The sequence below is a fragment of the Cervus elaphus genome, chromosome 9 (genome assembly GCF_910594005.1).
Source record: "Cervus elaphus chromosome 9, mCerEla1.1, whole genome shotgun sequence".
NCBI classification, from domain to species: domain Eukaryota; kingdom Metazoa; phylum Chordata; class Mammalia; order Artiodactyla; family Cervidae; genus Cervus; species Cervus elaphus.
In genome coordinates, this window is record NC_057823.1 from 13602487 (window position 1) to 13617752 (window position 15266).

Genomic DNA, 15266 nt, shown 5'->3' on the forward strand with positions numbered 1-15266 from the left:
TTAATTCAGTTTAGTAGGTAGCTGAGCTTAATTCAAATTCAGAGTCAAGCTTCTTAGTTTACACTTTTATTTTCAGCTTTTAATACTACAAAACGTTTTTGTGTTTTTATTGACATATACTACATATACTGTAGGGCTTCTCTTGTGGCTCAGCTGGTAAAGAATCTGCCTGAGATGTGGGAGACCTGGGTTCGATCCCTGGGTTGGGAAGAAACCTTGGAGAAGGGAAAGGTTACCACTCCAGTATTCTGGCCAGGAGAATTCCATGGATTGAATAGTCCAGGGGGTCACAAAGAGTCAGACATGACTGAGCAACTCTCACTCACTCACTACAAAATTCACCCTTTGAAAGTGTACAAATCAGTGGTTTTTAGAATAGTCACAGAGTAGAGCAGCTATCATCACAGTCTAATATTACAACATTTTCAACTCCCCAAAGAAATCTCATACACAATAAAATTCACTTCTCATTCCTTCTACCCACTCCTCTGCCCCAACCCCTGACAAATGCTTATCTACTTTCTGTCTCTATTGGATGTTTCACATAAATGCAATTATGCATGTGGTCTTTCGTGGATGTTTTTACTTAGCCTGAAGATTTCAAGGTTCATTCATACCATAGTGTGTATCACAACCTCACTTTTTGTTGTTGTTTTTGTTGCTATCATTTTGCAAATAATATTCCATCATATGGACATGCCACATTTTGTTTATCCATCCATCAGCTGATAGACATTTAGATTATTTACCTTTGTGTAAAGCTATTATGAATGAGATCACTACAAACATATATGTACAAGTTTCATTTTTCCTGGTTATATATCTACACTACAAGTAGAATCCTGGGGTCAAATGGAAGATCTGGTTAGCCTTCTGACAAACCACCACTTGTTTTCCAAAGCTTCTGGACCATTTTACATCCCAACTAGCAATATATGAGGGTTTCAGTTCCTCCATGTCATTATCAATAGTTATATTCTGTTTAAAAATTTAGCTATCCTAATGAGAATGGACTCATATTTCAGTGTGGTTTCAATTTGTGATTTCTCCAATGACTATTGATGTTGAGCATCTTTTCACCTGCTTATTGACCATTCGCATATTTTCTTTAGAGAAACACATATTCAAATATTTTATCTCTTTTTGAAACTTTTGATTATGTTAATATTGGCATTGAAAATACCAGGTAATGCCTTCTCAGAAAGAATGGCATTGGATTATCATAAAGTCGTGACATGAATCCAACTCTCAAGGAAGAAATGTTTATAGGGTCAAGATGATACTACAAAGCAGAACAAAGCAGGATGTTACTGCAGTCAAGAGGTAAAAAGTTAGTAACTTCTAGAATCCACTCCTTGGGCTCCTTAGAACTATGTACATATTTCTACACATATTTGAAGATATCCATATATTCATCAACAACAGCAATATACTTTTTGTTTCTACCTTATGGGATTCAGTCATCCATCTTAAATGAAAATGATTTTCACTCTTCTCAGAATAAAAAGTCACATCCTCCAAAGGGTATTATATTAATTACTGGCCTATATCCAGTATTTCATAATTTCTTTGGTTTATTTTTAAACTGAAATATAGTTGATTTGCAATGTCTTGTTAATTTCTTCTGTACAACAGACTGATTCAGTTATATATGAACATATGCATATATATTCTTTTTAATATTCTTTTCAATTATGCATTTTTTTGAATTGGAAGATAATTACTTTACAATGTTGTGTAGGTTTATGCTGTACAACAGTGTGAATCAGCCATAATTACATACATATATCCCGCCCCCCCGCCTTGAGTCTCCCTCCCTTCCCCCCATCCCACCCCTCCAGGTCATCACAGAGCACCAGGCTGGGCTCCCTGTGTTATACAACAACTTCTTATCAGCTATTTGTTGTACACATGATGGTGTATATATGTCAAAGTTATTTTCTCAGTATCCCACCTTATTCTTCCCTCACTGTATCCACAATTCCATTCTCCATGTTTGCATCTCCATTCCTTCCCTGCAAATAATTCCATCAGTACTATTTTTCTAGATTCCATATAACTGCTTTAGTATATGGTATTGGTTTTCTCTTTTTGACTTACTTCACTCTGGGTAACAGCCTCTAGGTTCATCCACATCATTACAACTAATTCAAATTCATTATTTTTTACAGCTGAGTAAGATTCCATTGTGTGTGTGTGTGTGTGTGTCTATATATATATATATATATCTCAACTTCTTTATCTATTCATCTGTCAGTGGATATCTAGGTTGCTTCAATGTCCTGGCTATTGTAAATAGCACTGCAGTGAACACTGGGGTACGTGTGTCTTTTTAAATTATGGTTTTCCCAGGGTAAGTGCACAGTAGTGAGACTGCTGGGTCATATGTTTGTTTTAATCCTAGATTTTTAAGGAATCTCTATACTGTTCTCCATAGTGTCTGTATCAATTTACATTCCCACCAACAGTGCAAGAGGGTTCCCTTTTCCCTACACACTCTGCAGCACTTATTGTTTGTAGATTTTTTGATGATGGCTATTCTGACCAGTGTAAGTTGATACCTCATTGTAGTATTGATTTGCATTTCTCTAGTAATGAGTGATGTTGAGCATCTTTTCATGTGTTTATCAGCCACCTGCTTTATCACAGGATATTGAATAGAGTTCTCTGTGCTACGCAACAGGGCCTTGTTGTTTATCCATTCCACATGTGATCACTTACATCTGCTAACCTGGACCGCCCACTGCATCCCTCCCCCAACCCCCTCCCCCTTGGCAACCACAAGTCTGGCCATTTCCACAAGTCTGTATCCGTTTCATAGATAGGTTCATTTGTGTCATATTTTAGATTCCATAGATAAGTGATATCATATGGCATTTATCTTTCTCTGTCTGACTTCTCTAGTGTGATAATTGCTAGTTGCAGCCATGTTGCTGCAAATGGCACAGTTTCATTATATTTGTGGCAGGATAGTATTCCATTGTGTATATGTACCACATCCTCTTTATCTGGGCCTCTCAGAGACATTTCCCCCTTTTTTTTCCTCTGTATGTAGCATATTTTCCTGTTTCTTTGTATGTTGCTTAGAAGTAGTGAAAGTCTCAGTCGTGTCCATCTCTTTGCAACCCCATGGGCTATAGAATCCATAGAATTCTCCAGGCCAGAATACTGGGGAGAGTAGCAGTTCACTTCTCCAGGGGATCTCCCCAACCCAGGTGTTGAACCCAGGTCTCCCGCTTTGCAGGCAGACTCTTTACCAGCTGAGCCACCAAGGATATTGTAATTATTGTTTAAAACTAGCTGTTTTAATAATACATTGTAACACTCCAGTTATCAGATCCTTCTGCCTTCCAAGGTTTCCTGTTTTTAGTTTGCTGCTGTTTGTTTAATAGTTTGATGATATTCCTAGACTAATTCTATGTATTGATAATTCCCTGCAGTGTGTGCCCTTTTAGTTCTGGTTTAGGTTCTTGTTTATATTTTTAGTTCTAGGTGCCTATGAGCTCATATCTGGTTCAGTATAATCTAGTGGCCACCCAGTGTTTGATCATAAGATTTCTTTAAATGCCTTGCCTATATGTTTTGCACTCTTCCACAAAGGCATCTGAGGGGAAAGTCACACCTTCAGACTTCAGGAAGATTCCTTAACAGTCTGGGCTTTCACTACCTGACTGCACAAGCCTCAAGGTCAGCCAGAGATGAGAAACTGTTGTCTTCTTTCTCATGTCTTCACTGAGAATGGGCATATCCTTGTGCATCCATGAATTTCTGGGAATATTTCAGAGCTTTTCAAAATTCCCCATGTCCCTGATTTTCTCCAGTACTTCCTTCTTAATTCACAACTAGTTGACTCCACCTGAGATCATATCTTTGAGAAATTGGAGATGTGACAGTAATTTGTATTGTTTTGGTAATGTCCTAGAAGTGGGGTTTTGTTATATCCCTCACTAACATAAGCTGTCACCCAAATCAAAAAACCACCAAATTTGGAGACTAAAGAGTTCCCAGGGAGCCAAAATTGAAGAAAAAAAAAAAAAAAACCATGTACCCCAATGTTCATTGCAGCACTATTTACAATAGCTAGAACATGGAAGCAGTCTAGATGTCCATAAAGAAGTGGCTAAAGAAGCTGTGGTACATATACACAGTGGAATATTACTCAGTCATGATAAGGAATGTATCTGAGTCAATGCTAGTGAGGTGGATGAAACTAGAACTTAGTATACAGACTGAAGTAGGTCAGAAAGAGAAAACAAAAATCATATATTAACACATATACATGGAATCTAGAAAGATGGTACTGATGAACCTATTTTCAGGGCAGCAATGGCTTCCCAGAGTCCGCCTTCCAGTGAAGGAGACACTGGTTTTATCCCTGATTCAGAAAGATCCCCTGGAGAAGGAAACTGCCACCCCCTCCAGTATTCTTGCCTTCTAAATCCCATGGACAGAGGAGCATGGCGGGCTACAGTCCAGGGGAGCACAAACAGTCAGGCATGACTGAGGGACTAAACAGCAGTGGAGACACAGATATAGAGAACAGACTTATGGATGGTGTTGGGGGGAAGGAGGCGAGGGTGGAATGTATGGAGAGTGCAACATGGAAACCTATACATCACCATGCCAGGCGGGTGTATGCTCCTCGGTTCTGTCTCGTCACAACAAAGATTTGGAGTGATGGACATTAAAGCCCTCGGTGCGTCACGGCTGTTGGGTCTTGGATGGACCATGTCTAAAGAGTTCTTTAGCTCTTAGACAAATCAGTGTTACAGCTCTATCTTATTTAGAAGATAGCAGGAGAATCCCTCCTTGACACGTGAGGGCATGCCAACCCAAAGAGGCTAAGAGAAGAGAGTGGAGGAGTGCACCAGTGAGCTGGGGAGAGAAGGAGAGAGAGAGAGAGAGAAACAGCACACGCATGTGGGAGGAGAGGGAGAGAGAGAAAGAGTACATGCACGCAGGGGGGCAGAGAGAGAGAGAGAGAGCACACACGTGGGTTGGAGAGAGAGAGAAAGAGCACACGCACATGGGAGGGAGGGAAGGGAGAGAGAGAGCTCGCGCTCGAGAGAGCTAGATGGGGGGGGAGGGGGGGAAGAGCGCACGCACACAGGGGAGAGAGAGAGAGAGAGAGAGGACGCGGGGGAGAGAGAGCAAGAGAAAGAGCGCACGCATGCGGGGGAGGGAGAGGGAGAGAAAGCGCTTTGGCCCCTCCTTTTATACGTTTTTTCCTCCCCCTGGGCCTGCCCTATGCAAGTTGGGCTTAGCCAGGAGTGCTGTTTGTTCTACCTGAGGTCCGCACTCCATTCCTCAGACCTTCCTTTCACCTTCCTTTGTTCTATTCTCGTGGGCTTTTCCCTTCCTTGTCCTTTAGCCACCGCCATTTTTGGACCTTTTCCCTATTCTAACTACCTAACATTCCCCCCTCAAGAGATGAGAGGCCCAATTCTTTGGGAATAGGGGCATCGAGGTCTTTCTGGCTACTTCCTGCTGAATTGGAATGGTGAGGGGTATTGGGCCTCCCCCTCTTGCTAGTCTCAGGCCTCAGAGTCCTCATAGCAGTGTCCATCTAAGGGTGAGTGATATTTTCGATGGTCGGCGTAGTTTTATATCTTTGTTGAACTGGCACCGCATGCTGTAGCTTGTTGACCTGGGCAGAGAAAAAACAGGTTAGACAACTGGTAATGCATGGAACAATCATAAGCAGTATCAGTGTGGTGTAACAGGGACTAGGAGGGGCATTAGCCAATTCTAGATTCCCATCGCCAGGATGGCTCAAGTCCCTCCTTCTTCAGGGATCAGAAGATTTATCTCCTGCCTGTTTTGGAGTACAATCTCTACCAAGCTGTGTTGGCTCTTTAGAGATATCCTGAGAAATCTTGTACCCAGAAACCAGATTTTGGGGGTGTTCATTAGACTGGCACTCATTTGTAGTTCTGAATAGGTATCTGAGATCTCCCAGGGGCTCACAGGTGTATTCAGTGTCCTCTTCTGTTTTCTTCCATGGCTTGACTCGTGAGTACTGAATCCAGGAGTCATGTCCTGGTACCTTGACTGCCGGCTCTTCTTTTCCCATCTAAGACAAAGCTGCTTCCATCAGTGTACCAGATTTCCTCAGAATTGGTCAGAGGATCTTCCAACAATCCCTCTCAGGGTTTTGTCCAGTGGTCCAAGGTTTCTAGACAAGAGTGAAAGGGGAGAAAGCCCTCAGGGGTAGGCAGGAGGGTGGCTGGGTTAAGAACCTCACAAGGGGATATAGTGAGGCCTGGGTTTTCCATCAACGTTACTTGATATTACTTGATTCTTTAATCAGACATCCATAAATGGCCTTTCCCATTTAGGAGTTGTCTTACTCAGTGGCGGGTAAAAATAGTTAGTTTGCCCCCAAAGGAGAGTTTTAAAGCATCTTCTATTATGATTGCAATAGCTGCAAGATTTCGAAGGCAAGGGAGCTAGCCTAGGGCGGTTGGATCGAGTCTCTTGAATAAGTAGGCTACAGGCTGGAGCTCAGATCTTAACCTTTGAGCTAACACTCCCAAGGCTATTCCCTCTCTTTCATGCACATAAAGTTGGAATGTTTTTTCTGGGTCTGGCAACCTCAAGGCAGGTGCCTGAGTTAAGGCCTGTTTTAGTGTAGCCTCTGCCTTCTTTTGAGGAGCTCTCCCACATCAGTGGGCTTGGATCATCCCATCCCTTTAAGCTTTCATATAAAGGCCGGGCAATTAGACCATAGTTGGTTATCCAGATTCTACAATACCCAGTTGGCCCCAGGAAAACTCGCAATTCTTTTCGAGTCATGGGGGAGGGCAACTGGAGGATTCCTTGTACCCAATCAGAGGACAGCCTCCTGGATCGGTGTGTAATCTGAACTCCCAGATAAGTGACTTTTGTCTCGACTGTTTGTGCCTTAGCATGGGAGACTTTATATCCCCTTTCTGCCAAAAAGTTTAGAACCTGAATTGCATGTTTTTGGGCATTTTCCTCATCTGGAGAGCAGATTAGTAGGTCATCTACGTATTGTAATATTTTCCCATTAGGTCCCAGGTCCAGCTCTAGGAGATCCCAGCTAAGGGCCTGTCCAAACAAGTGGGGACTATCTCTGAACCCCTGAGGTAATACTGTCCAAGTCATCTGTTGGTGTTTTACTCCTGGGGCCTCCCACTCAAAGGCAAAAAGATATTGGGATTCTTTAGTCAATGATATGCAAAAAAAAAAAAATGCATCTTTAAGATCCAAGTCTATAAACCACCTGGCACTGGGTGGGATTTTTCCCAAGATTACATAGGGATTGGGTACTGTGGGATGGAAGGGGACTACAGCTTCGTTTATGATCTGGAGATCTTGAACCATTCACAAGGCTCCATCCTTTTTCTTAACTGAGAGTACTGGGGTGTTACATGGTGGACTGGTGGGGACCAATAGCCCACAAGCAAGGAATTTATTTTTTAAAGGCTGTAGTCTCTTCTGAGCCTCTCTTTTGAGGGGATATTGTTTCCATTTAGGAATCCAAGTGGGATGTTGGAGGACAATGATGACCGGTTCAGCTTGGCTGGCTCATCCAGGAATTCCCTGGTCCCACACCTAGGGGTTAATTTTGTCCTCCCATAGTTTTTGGTCCCTCTCTATTGGAGAAGGTGTAATGGGTTCTTCAGTAGTAACCAGAAGCTGTATGGCCCTAGCGGCTGAAAAACTTCCCATCACAAGGGTAGTCCCCAGTTTAGTGAGTATATCTCTTCCCAATAAGAGAGTAGGACACTCAGGGACCACCAGAATCTGAGGGGAAAATATTTGTCCATCCCAGCAACAAAGAAGTGCTTGGGTGAATCTTTTAGTAGTTGCTTTTCCTGTAGCACCCAAAATGGTACAGGTTTGGGAGGAGAAGGCTCTGGAGTAGGAGATCAAGACAGAGTAGGTAGCCCCTGTGTCAACCAAGAAATTCTCGGACCTACCTGTCACATCCAGTTGTACCTTGGCTCCAGCCCCGTGATGGTTATCTGTGACAGGCGAGCTGGCTGGAGCGGGCCACTTCAGTCCTGTTGAACCATCGTGAGGGAAGGCTTGGTGCTTGACCTTGAGGCTCTTGGGTCTCCAGGGCAGAGTGCCGCCCAATGTCCCAGTTGATGACATTTGTAACAAGCCGTTTTAGGAGACTTGTCACGGTTTGGACACTCTTTGGCCCAATGCCCCGCCTGTCTACAAATTAGGCATTTGCTTCGTGCATTGTCCTTCAAGGACTTGAGGTGTACCATAGGGCTACCCTGGAGGGCGGCCAGCATCTGGGCATGCCTTGTCTCTTTTCTCCTCTCCTTCTCCTGGGCCTTGGCCTCCTTCTCCTGTTCTCTGTTATAAAAGGTATTGGTGGCTGTCTGGATCATCTCATCTAAAGAGGCAGCAGGGTCCTGCTGCAGCTGTTGTAACTTAATTCTGATATCTGATGCACATTGGGACAGGAATTTGTCCTTTAAAATCACCTGTCCCTCATAAGAGTCCAGATTGGTAAATTTTTGGAGGGCCTCTTTTAGCCTTTCCAGAAAGGCAATGGGGTTCTCGTTGGACTCCTGAATTATTGCTGAGACTGGGCACAGTCCCACAAGCAATAGGCTTCCTTCTGTTTCCATGGGTGGACTTCCTTAGTGGTGAGTCTTTCTGAAGCTTATCCTACCCAGAACTGTTGCAACCTGAGAGCCAGGCATCCCCAGGTCAGGGTGCAGATCCCCAGGCAGGCTGAGGCATGACAGCCTCCTAGAGGTCGAATCCCCGGGCAGGTCGAGGCATGACGACCTCCTGGGACCCCTGGGACCTCTGGGACCGGCGGATTCCTAAGCAGGTTGAGGCGTGACAACGTTTTGAGGACCAGACCCCTAGGCAGGTTGACCTCCTGGGACCCCCAGACTGGAGTTTGGGCATCCCCAAGGTCTCCAGCGTGATCAGTGCTGGGTAGGATTAAGGGGTTGGATATTATACAGTATTTCCCTCCCAAGGCCAACTATTTTCTGGTTGTCCCTCCAGAATATTGTAGAGGTAACATTGTGGGCCCAGATGGGGCTGAGGAAAGGAGCATGAAACAGGAGGGAAGGAGGGAGAGCACAACTTTTGAAAGAATGACATAGCACAAGGGCATAACATAAACCAATTAAAATCAATTGGGTCCAAGATGACAAGTCAAATTCAAGTAATCCCCAATCTATAAGCCAACAGACACACTCAGAGGTGGCAGAACAGCTCTAAGGCACTGTCAAAAGAGGGAGGAGTGGGTGGTTCCCCAATGGGTTGGATGATCCTCCCGCTCATTAGCATATGAATTCACCCTGCTAGCAAAATCTAGCCAGGCCGCATTCCGTGGCCTGAGACTTTGCCCTCAGCAATGGCAATCACCCTGAAGAGTGAGCTTCTTTCTGAATCCTAACAAATCCACCTCTTACTTATCACTTTGTCTCTCAATGAATTTTTGTAATGAGACATCAGAGCCTGAGCTTCATTAGGTCCTGAAGCCAGGCAACCTGGGTTTTGGCCAGGCTCGAGTCCTGGGAGAGAGAGCTGAGGACACGAGGGAAAAGCAGTGGGAAAAACGTGCCAAGGAATCCCCTTCATGGCCTGCCGGAAAACCTGCTAAATTCCTGACCTGTGCTCAGTTTTCATTGGTCTGATTCTTGGCATAGAGAAGAGTAAGGACAGAAGAACCCCCATTGACTTGGGTAACAGCTATTGGGGCCCAGCAGAGAGTGCCTTTGGGACATACCAAAGAGTAGCCTCTCCAGAGTCCCTCAATTGCGCCCACTGCCACCCGCCTGTTCCCAGGGGCTCAAGGAAACAAGAAACGAGAGATTGTAAAGGAATTAAGATTTCGTTAGGCAAATGTCCCTCCAACCATAGGAGCGAGGACCTCCTAACTCAACAGGAGGTCTTCTGGAATCTGAGACTGAGCCTCATGAGCTTTCTGCTGAGTTTGTTTTCCACTGTCCCAGTTTCCAGCATGATGGGAGTCTTGTCAGTTCCTTTGCTCTGGGTTTTCTTTGCGTTCTGCTTCAACTACGGGAGCTTTCGCTGAGTTGGGCTCCTGCTGTTTGTGACCTCCTCCTTGCAGGGACCACACTGAGGTTGTTTCAGCCAGGTTAAATCTGAATCATGGCACCATAGATGTCAGGTGAGTGTATGCTCCTCGGTTCTGTCTCGTCACAGCAAAGATTTGGAGTGATGAACATTAAAGCCCTTGGTGTGTCACAGTGTTGGGTCTTGAACAGACCATGTTCTTAGACATGCTCTTAGACAAATCAGTGTTACAGCTCTATTTTATTTAGAAGATAGCAGGAGAATCCATCCTCAAAGCGTGAGGGCATGCCAACCCAAAGATGTGAAGAGAAGAGAGTGGAGGAGTGCACCAGCACGCAGGAGAGAGAGAGCTAGAGATAGAGAAGGAGTGTACGGGCACACTGAGGGGAGAGAGAGAGAGTGTGTGTGCATGCACATGGGGAAGAGAGAGAAAGAGAAAGAGCGCACGCAGGCGGTGGGGGTGGGGGCGGAGAGAGAGAGCAGGAGAGCAAGAGAAAGAGTGCATGCACATGGGGGAGAGAGACAGAGAGAGTGAGATCATATGAGAGAGCGAGAGGATGCGGGGGGAAGAGAGAGCGCGCAAGAGCAAGAGAAAGAGCGCATGCACGTGGGGGAGGGGGAGAGAGAGAGAAAGAGAAAGCGTGTAAGACCAAGAGTGATTTCTATCACTGTCTGTCTGTAAAACCTTGAGCAATAGACTTAAGTTCTCTATGTGTCACTTTCTAATCAGTTACTCAATAAGAGAACTTCTGCTTTTTACTGTCGTTAAAATTAAATTGACTAATTCAATAAGAAAAGACAAATAACCCAATTTACCAATGGACACAACCTTTGGGAGTTGGGAGAGGAGAAAGTCCTAGAACCTCATGAGAACCTCCCCTGCCAAGCCGTGACTCTCCACCCACATTTGCCACACAAACTAGCCCAGGATGGATTCACTCTCCAGGCTCATAGTGGGAACAGCCTCTCACTCCAGACTTGACATTGCTGGAACCTGAGATAGACTAACTCAGCAGTCTCTGTGGACATGCTCAGTTTTAAAAATTTATCTATTTTAAATGAAACAAAGATTAATATTTTTAATGATAAAAGGTACAATTCACAAAGACAGTAGACATCATAAACCATTACACACCTTATCAACAAAGAAACAAAGACACATAAAGCAAAAACCAGAAGAAATATAAGGAGAAAGAAAAAAATATATAATTATAGTGAGATATACTAATATTTCTCTGAGAATATTTTATCAATTGCAGAAAAATAATATAGGAGCATCTTGAATGATGTCTTAATAATTTAAATAAAATAGATTCATATTTAATTCATTTATATTAATCATATGCTACACACATATATTTAAAAGTTTGAATCTTATACGCTGTTCTTAGATGTCCATAAGACATAGAAAAACTGGCAAAAAGATAAACATTACTAAATTTCAAAAAGTAAAATTCTTTTGTGTGTGTGTGATTCAGTTATACATGTACACATATAATATTTTTGAAATTATTTTCCATTATAGGTCATTATACAAGATATTGACTACAGTTCCCTGTGCTATACAGTAAACCTTTGTTGCTTGTTCCATATCCATTTTTTTAAATTAGAAATCTAGCTTTCTATTCATACTAAGTTAAGCAAGTGGAATCAAAATATCATAAATATTTTAGTTGGGCAAAAATTAATGTTTTTGAAAATATATGTTATACATATCATATATATATGTGTGTGGAAAAGCTTTTGTACTACACTTGATAAGGGCTTGAGAAAGAATGTCCAAAAAAAAAGAAGAGATGAAGAAATTGGAAAACATAAACTAAATGAAATGGGAGCCGTGAATATGAAATAGAAAAAGTGAAACAAACTAGATAAAAGTAAAAGATCCTGATATAGTCCAGTTGTTTTTAAATATAGCTGCTCATTAGAAACAGATATGGAGCTCTGGCAAAAAAAAAAAAAATGCAATACCTGGGCATTTGTATTTTCCAAATATTCCAAGATAATTCTGATATACATATGGACTTTAAAAAGTGATTACAGATTTTTCTAATAAAAGCTAGTTTTGGTGATATAGAATTTTATAATTTTTCTGTTGACCAATCATGATACAATAATATTAAGTGAGTAATAGTTCAGTTCAGTTCAGTCGCTCAGTCATGACTGATTCTGTGACCCCATGGATTGCACAGCGCCAGGCTTCCTGTCCAACATCAACTCCTGGAGCTTCCTCAAATTCATGTCCATTGAGTCAGTGATGCCATTCAACTGTCTCATCCTCTGTCTTCCCCTTCTCTTCCTGCCTTTAATCTTTCCCAGCATCAGGGTCTTTTCCAATGAATCTGTTCTTCACATCAGGTGGCCAAAGTATTGGAGTTTCAGCTTCAGCATCAATCCTTCCAATGAATATTCAGGACTGATTTCCTTTAGGATGGACTGGTTAGATCTCCTTGCAGTCCAAGGGACTCTCAAGAGTCTTCTCCAACACCACAGTACAAAAGCATCAGTTCTTTGGCGCTCAACTTTCTTTATGGCCCAACTCTCACATCTATACATGGCTACTGGAAAAAGCATAGCCTTGACTAGAGGGACTTTTGTTGGACTAGTAATGTCTCTGCTTTTTAATATGCAGTCTAGGTTGGTCATAGCTTTTCTTCCATGGAGCAAGTGTCTTTTAATTTCATGGGTGCAGTCACATTCTGCAGTGACTTTGGAACCCTAGAAAATAAAGTCTGTCACTGTATCCATTGTTTTCCCACCTGTTTGCGGTGAAGTGCTAGAACCAGATGCCATGATCTTAGTTTTTAAATGTTGAGTTTTAAGTCAGCTTTTCTCTCTCCTCTTTCCCTTTCATCAAGAGGCTCTTTAGTTCCCCTTTGCTTTCTGTCATAAGGGTGGTGTCACCTGCATATCTGAGGTTATTGATAATTTTACCTGCAGTCTTGAATCCAGCTTGTGCTTCATCCAGTCTGGCATTTCACTAGATGTACTCTGCATATAAGTTAAATAAGCAAGGTGACAATATACAGCCTTGAAATACTCCTTTCCCAATTTGGAACCAGTCAGTTGTACCATGTCTGGTTCTAACTGTTGCTTCTTGGACCTGTATACAGATTTCTCAGGAAGCAGGTAAGGTGGTCTGATATTCCCCTCTCTTTAAGAATTTTCCACAGTTTGTGTTGATCCACACAGTCAAAGGCTTTATCATAGTTAATGAAACAGAAGTAGATGTTTTTCTGGAATTCTTTTGCTTTTTCTATGATCCAACAGGTGTTGGCAATTTAATAGTTACAGAATCACAGAAGTAATTGATGACCATCAGTTTTCACAATCGATAGCCAGACAAAATATAAAAGATGATTACAATTGCAAACCATAATGGAAACATGATTAATCTAACAATATAAAATAATTACATACAATTTGGGGGGTCAAGCAGAGTGATGTGGTAAGTGGAAGTGTATACCTGGACATGTTTTCATCTGCTCAGCCAGTCTATGTCTTTTGGTTGGTGCATTTAATCCATTTACATTTAAGATAATTATCATTATGTATGATCCTATTACCATTTTCGTAATTGTTTTGGGTGCACTTTCTCTACGTAGGGCTTTTCCTTCTCTGTTTCCTGCCTAGAGAAGTTCCATTACCATTTGTTGTATAGCTGGTTTGGTGGTGCTGAATTCTCTTAACTTTGGTTGTCTGGAAAGCATTTGACTTCATCATATCTGAAGGAGAGTCTTGCTGGGTAGAGTATTCTTGGTTATAGGTTCTTCTCTTTTATCACTCTAAATACATCACGCCATTTCCTTCTGGCTAGTAGAGGTTCTGTTGAGAAATCAGCTGAGAAATCAGCTGATAGCCTGATGGGAGTTCCCTTGTATGTTATTTGCTGTTTTTCCCTCATTGTTTTTCATATTTTATCTCGGTCTTGAATTTTTGCCAATTTGATTCCCATGTGTGTCAGTGTGTTCCTCCTTGGGTTTATCCTGCCTGGAACTCAATGTACTTCTTAGACTTGGTTGACTGTTTCCTTTCCCTTGTTAGGGAAGTTTTCAGCTATTATCTTTTCAAATATTTTCTCAGGTCGTTTATCTCTCTCTTCTCCTTCTGGGACCCCTATAATGCGAATGTTCATGTGTTTAATGTCCCAGAGGTCTCTTAGGCTGCCTGCATTTCTTTTCATTCTTCTATATTCTGTTCTATGGCAGTGATTTCTACCGTTCTGTCCTCCAGGTCATTTATCTGTGCTTCTGCCTCAGTTATTCTGTTATGGATTCCTTCTAGGGTATTATTCATCTCTGCTTCTTTGTTCTTTAGTTCTTGTAGATCTTTGGTAAACATTTCTTGTATCTTCTCAATCTCTGTCTCCATTCTTTTCCTGAGATCCTGAATCATATTCACTATCATTATTCTGAACACTTTTTGTGGAATGTTGCCTACATCCACATCATTTAGCTGTTCTTTCTGGGACTTTATACTGTCCTTTCATCTGGGATGTAACTTTCTGCTTTTTCATGCTGATTAACTTTCTGTAGTGTGGTTTTGCTTTAGTTACTGTGGGATTTTGTTTCTTCTTGCTTCTTCTGTCTGTCCTCTGATGGAGGAGGATAAGAGGCTTGTGTAAGCTTCCTGGTGGGAGGGACTGGTGGTGGGAAAACCTGGGTCATGCTCTGGTGGGCAGGGCCTTACTCAATCAAGATTTAATCTAATTATCTGCTGATGGACAGGGTTGCACTTCCTCTCTGGTAGTTTTTTGGCCGAGGTGACTCAACCCTCAGATCTATGGGTTATATGGTCAGGTTAAGCTCCAAGAGGGTTTACACCAAAGGAGACATTTCCAGACAGCTGATGCCAGTCCCCTCTGTCCCTGTGATGAGCCCCTGCTGACCCACACCTCCACAGGATATCCTCCAACACTAGCAGGTAGTTTTGGTTCAGTTTCCTGTGGAGTCACTGCTCTTTTCCTTTGAGTCTTGGTGTATGCAAGGTTTTGTTTGTGCCCACCAAGAGTAGAGTCCCTGTTTCCCCCAGTTCTGTGGAAGTCTTATAATCAAACCCCACTAACTTTCCCCGGTAAGAGTCCCTGAGGATTCCCAGTTCCTTTGTTGGGCCCCCAGGCTAGAAGCCTGATGTGCAGTTCCAAGCCTTCACAATGGTGGGAGAACTTCTTTGGTATTATAGTTCTCCAGTTTATGGTTTACCCTGCCGGTGGGTATGGG

The 15266-nt window shown here is 42.6% G+C and overlaps 1 protein-coding gene across 1 annotated transcript in view; it reads left to right on the top strand.

Annotated features, from left to right (window-relative positions):
• Positions 1-15266, top strand: part of ADGRE2 (adhesion G protein-coupled receptor E2) — a 66552-nt gene that overhangs the window by 34506 nt on the left and 16780 nt on the right.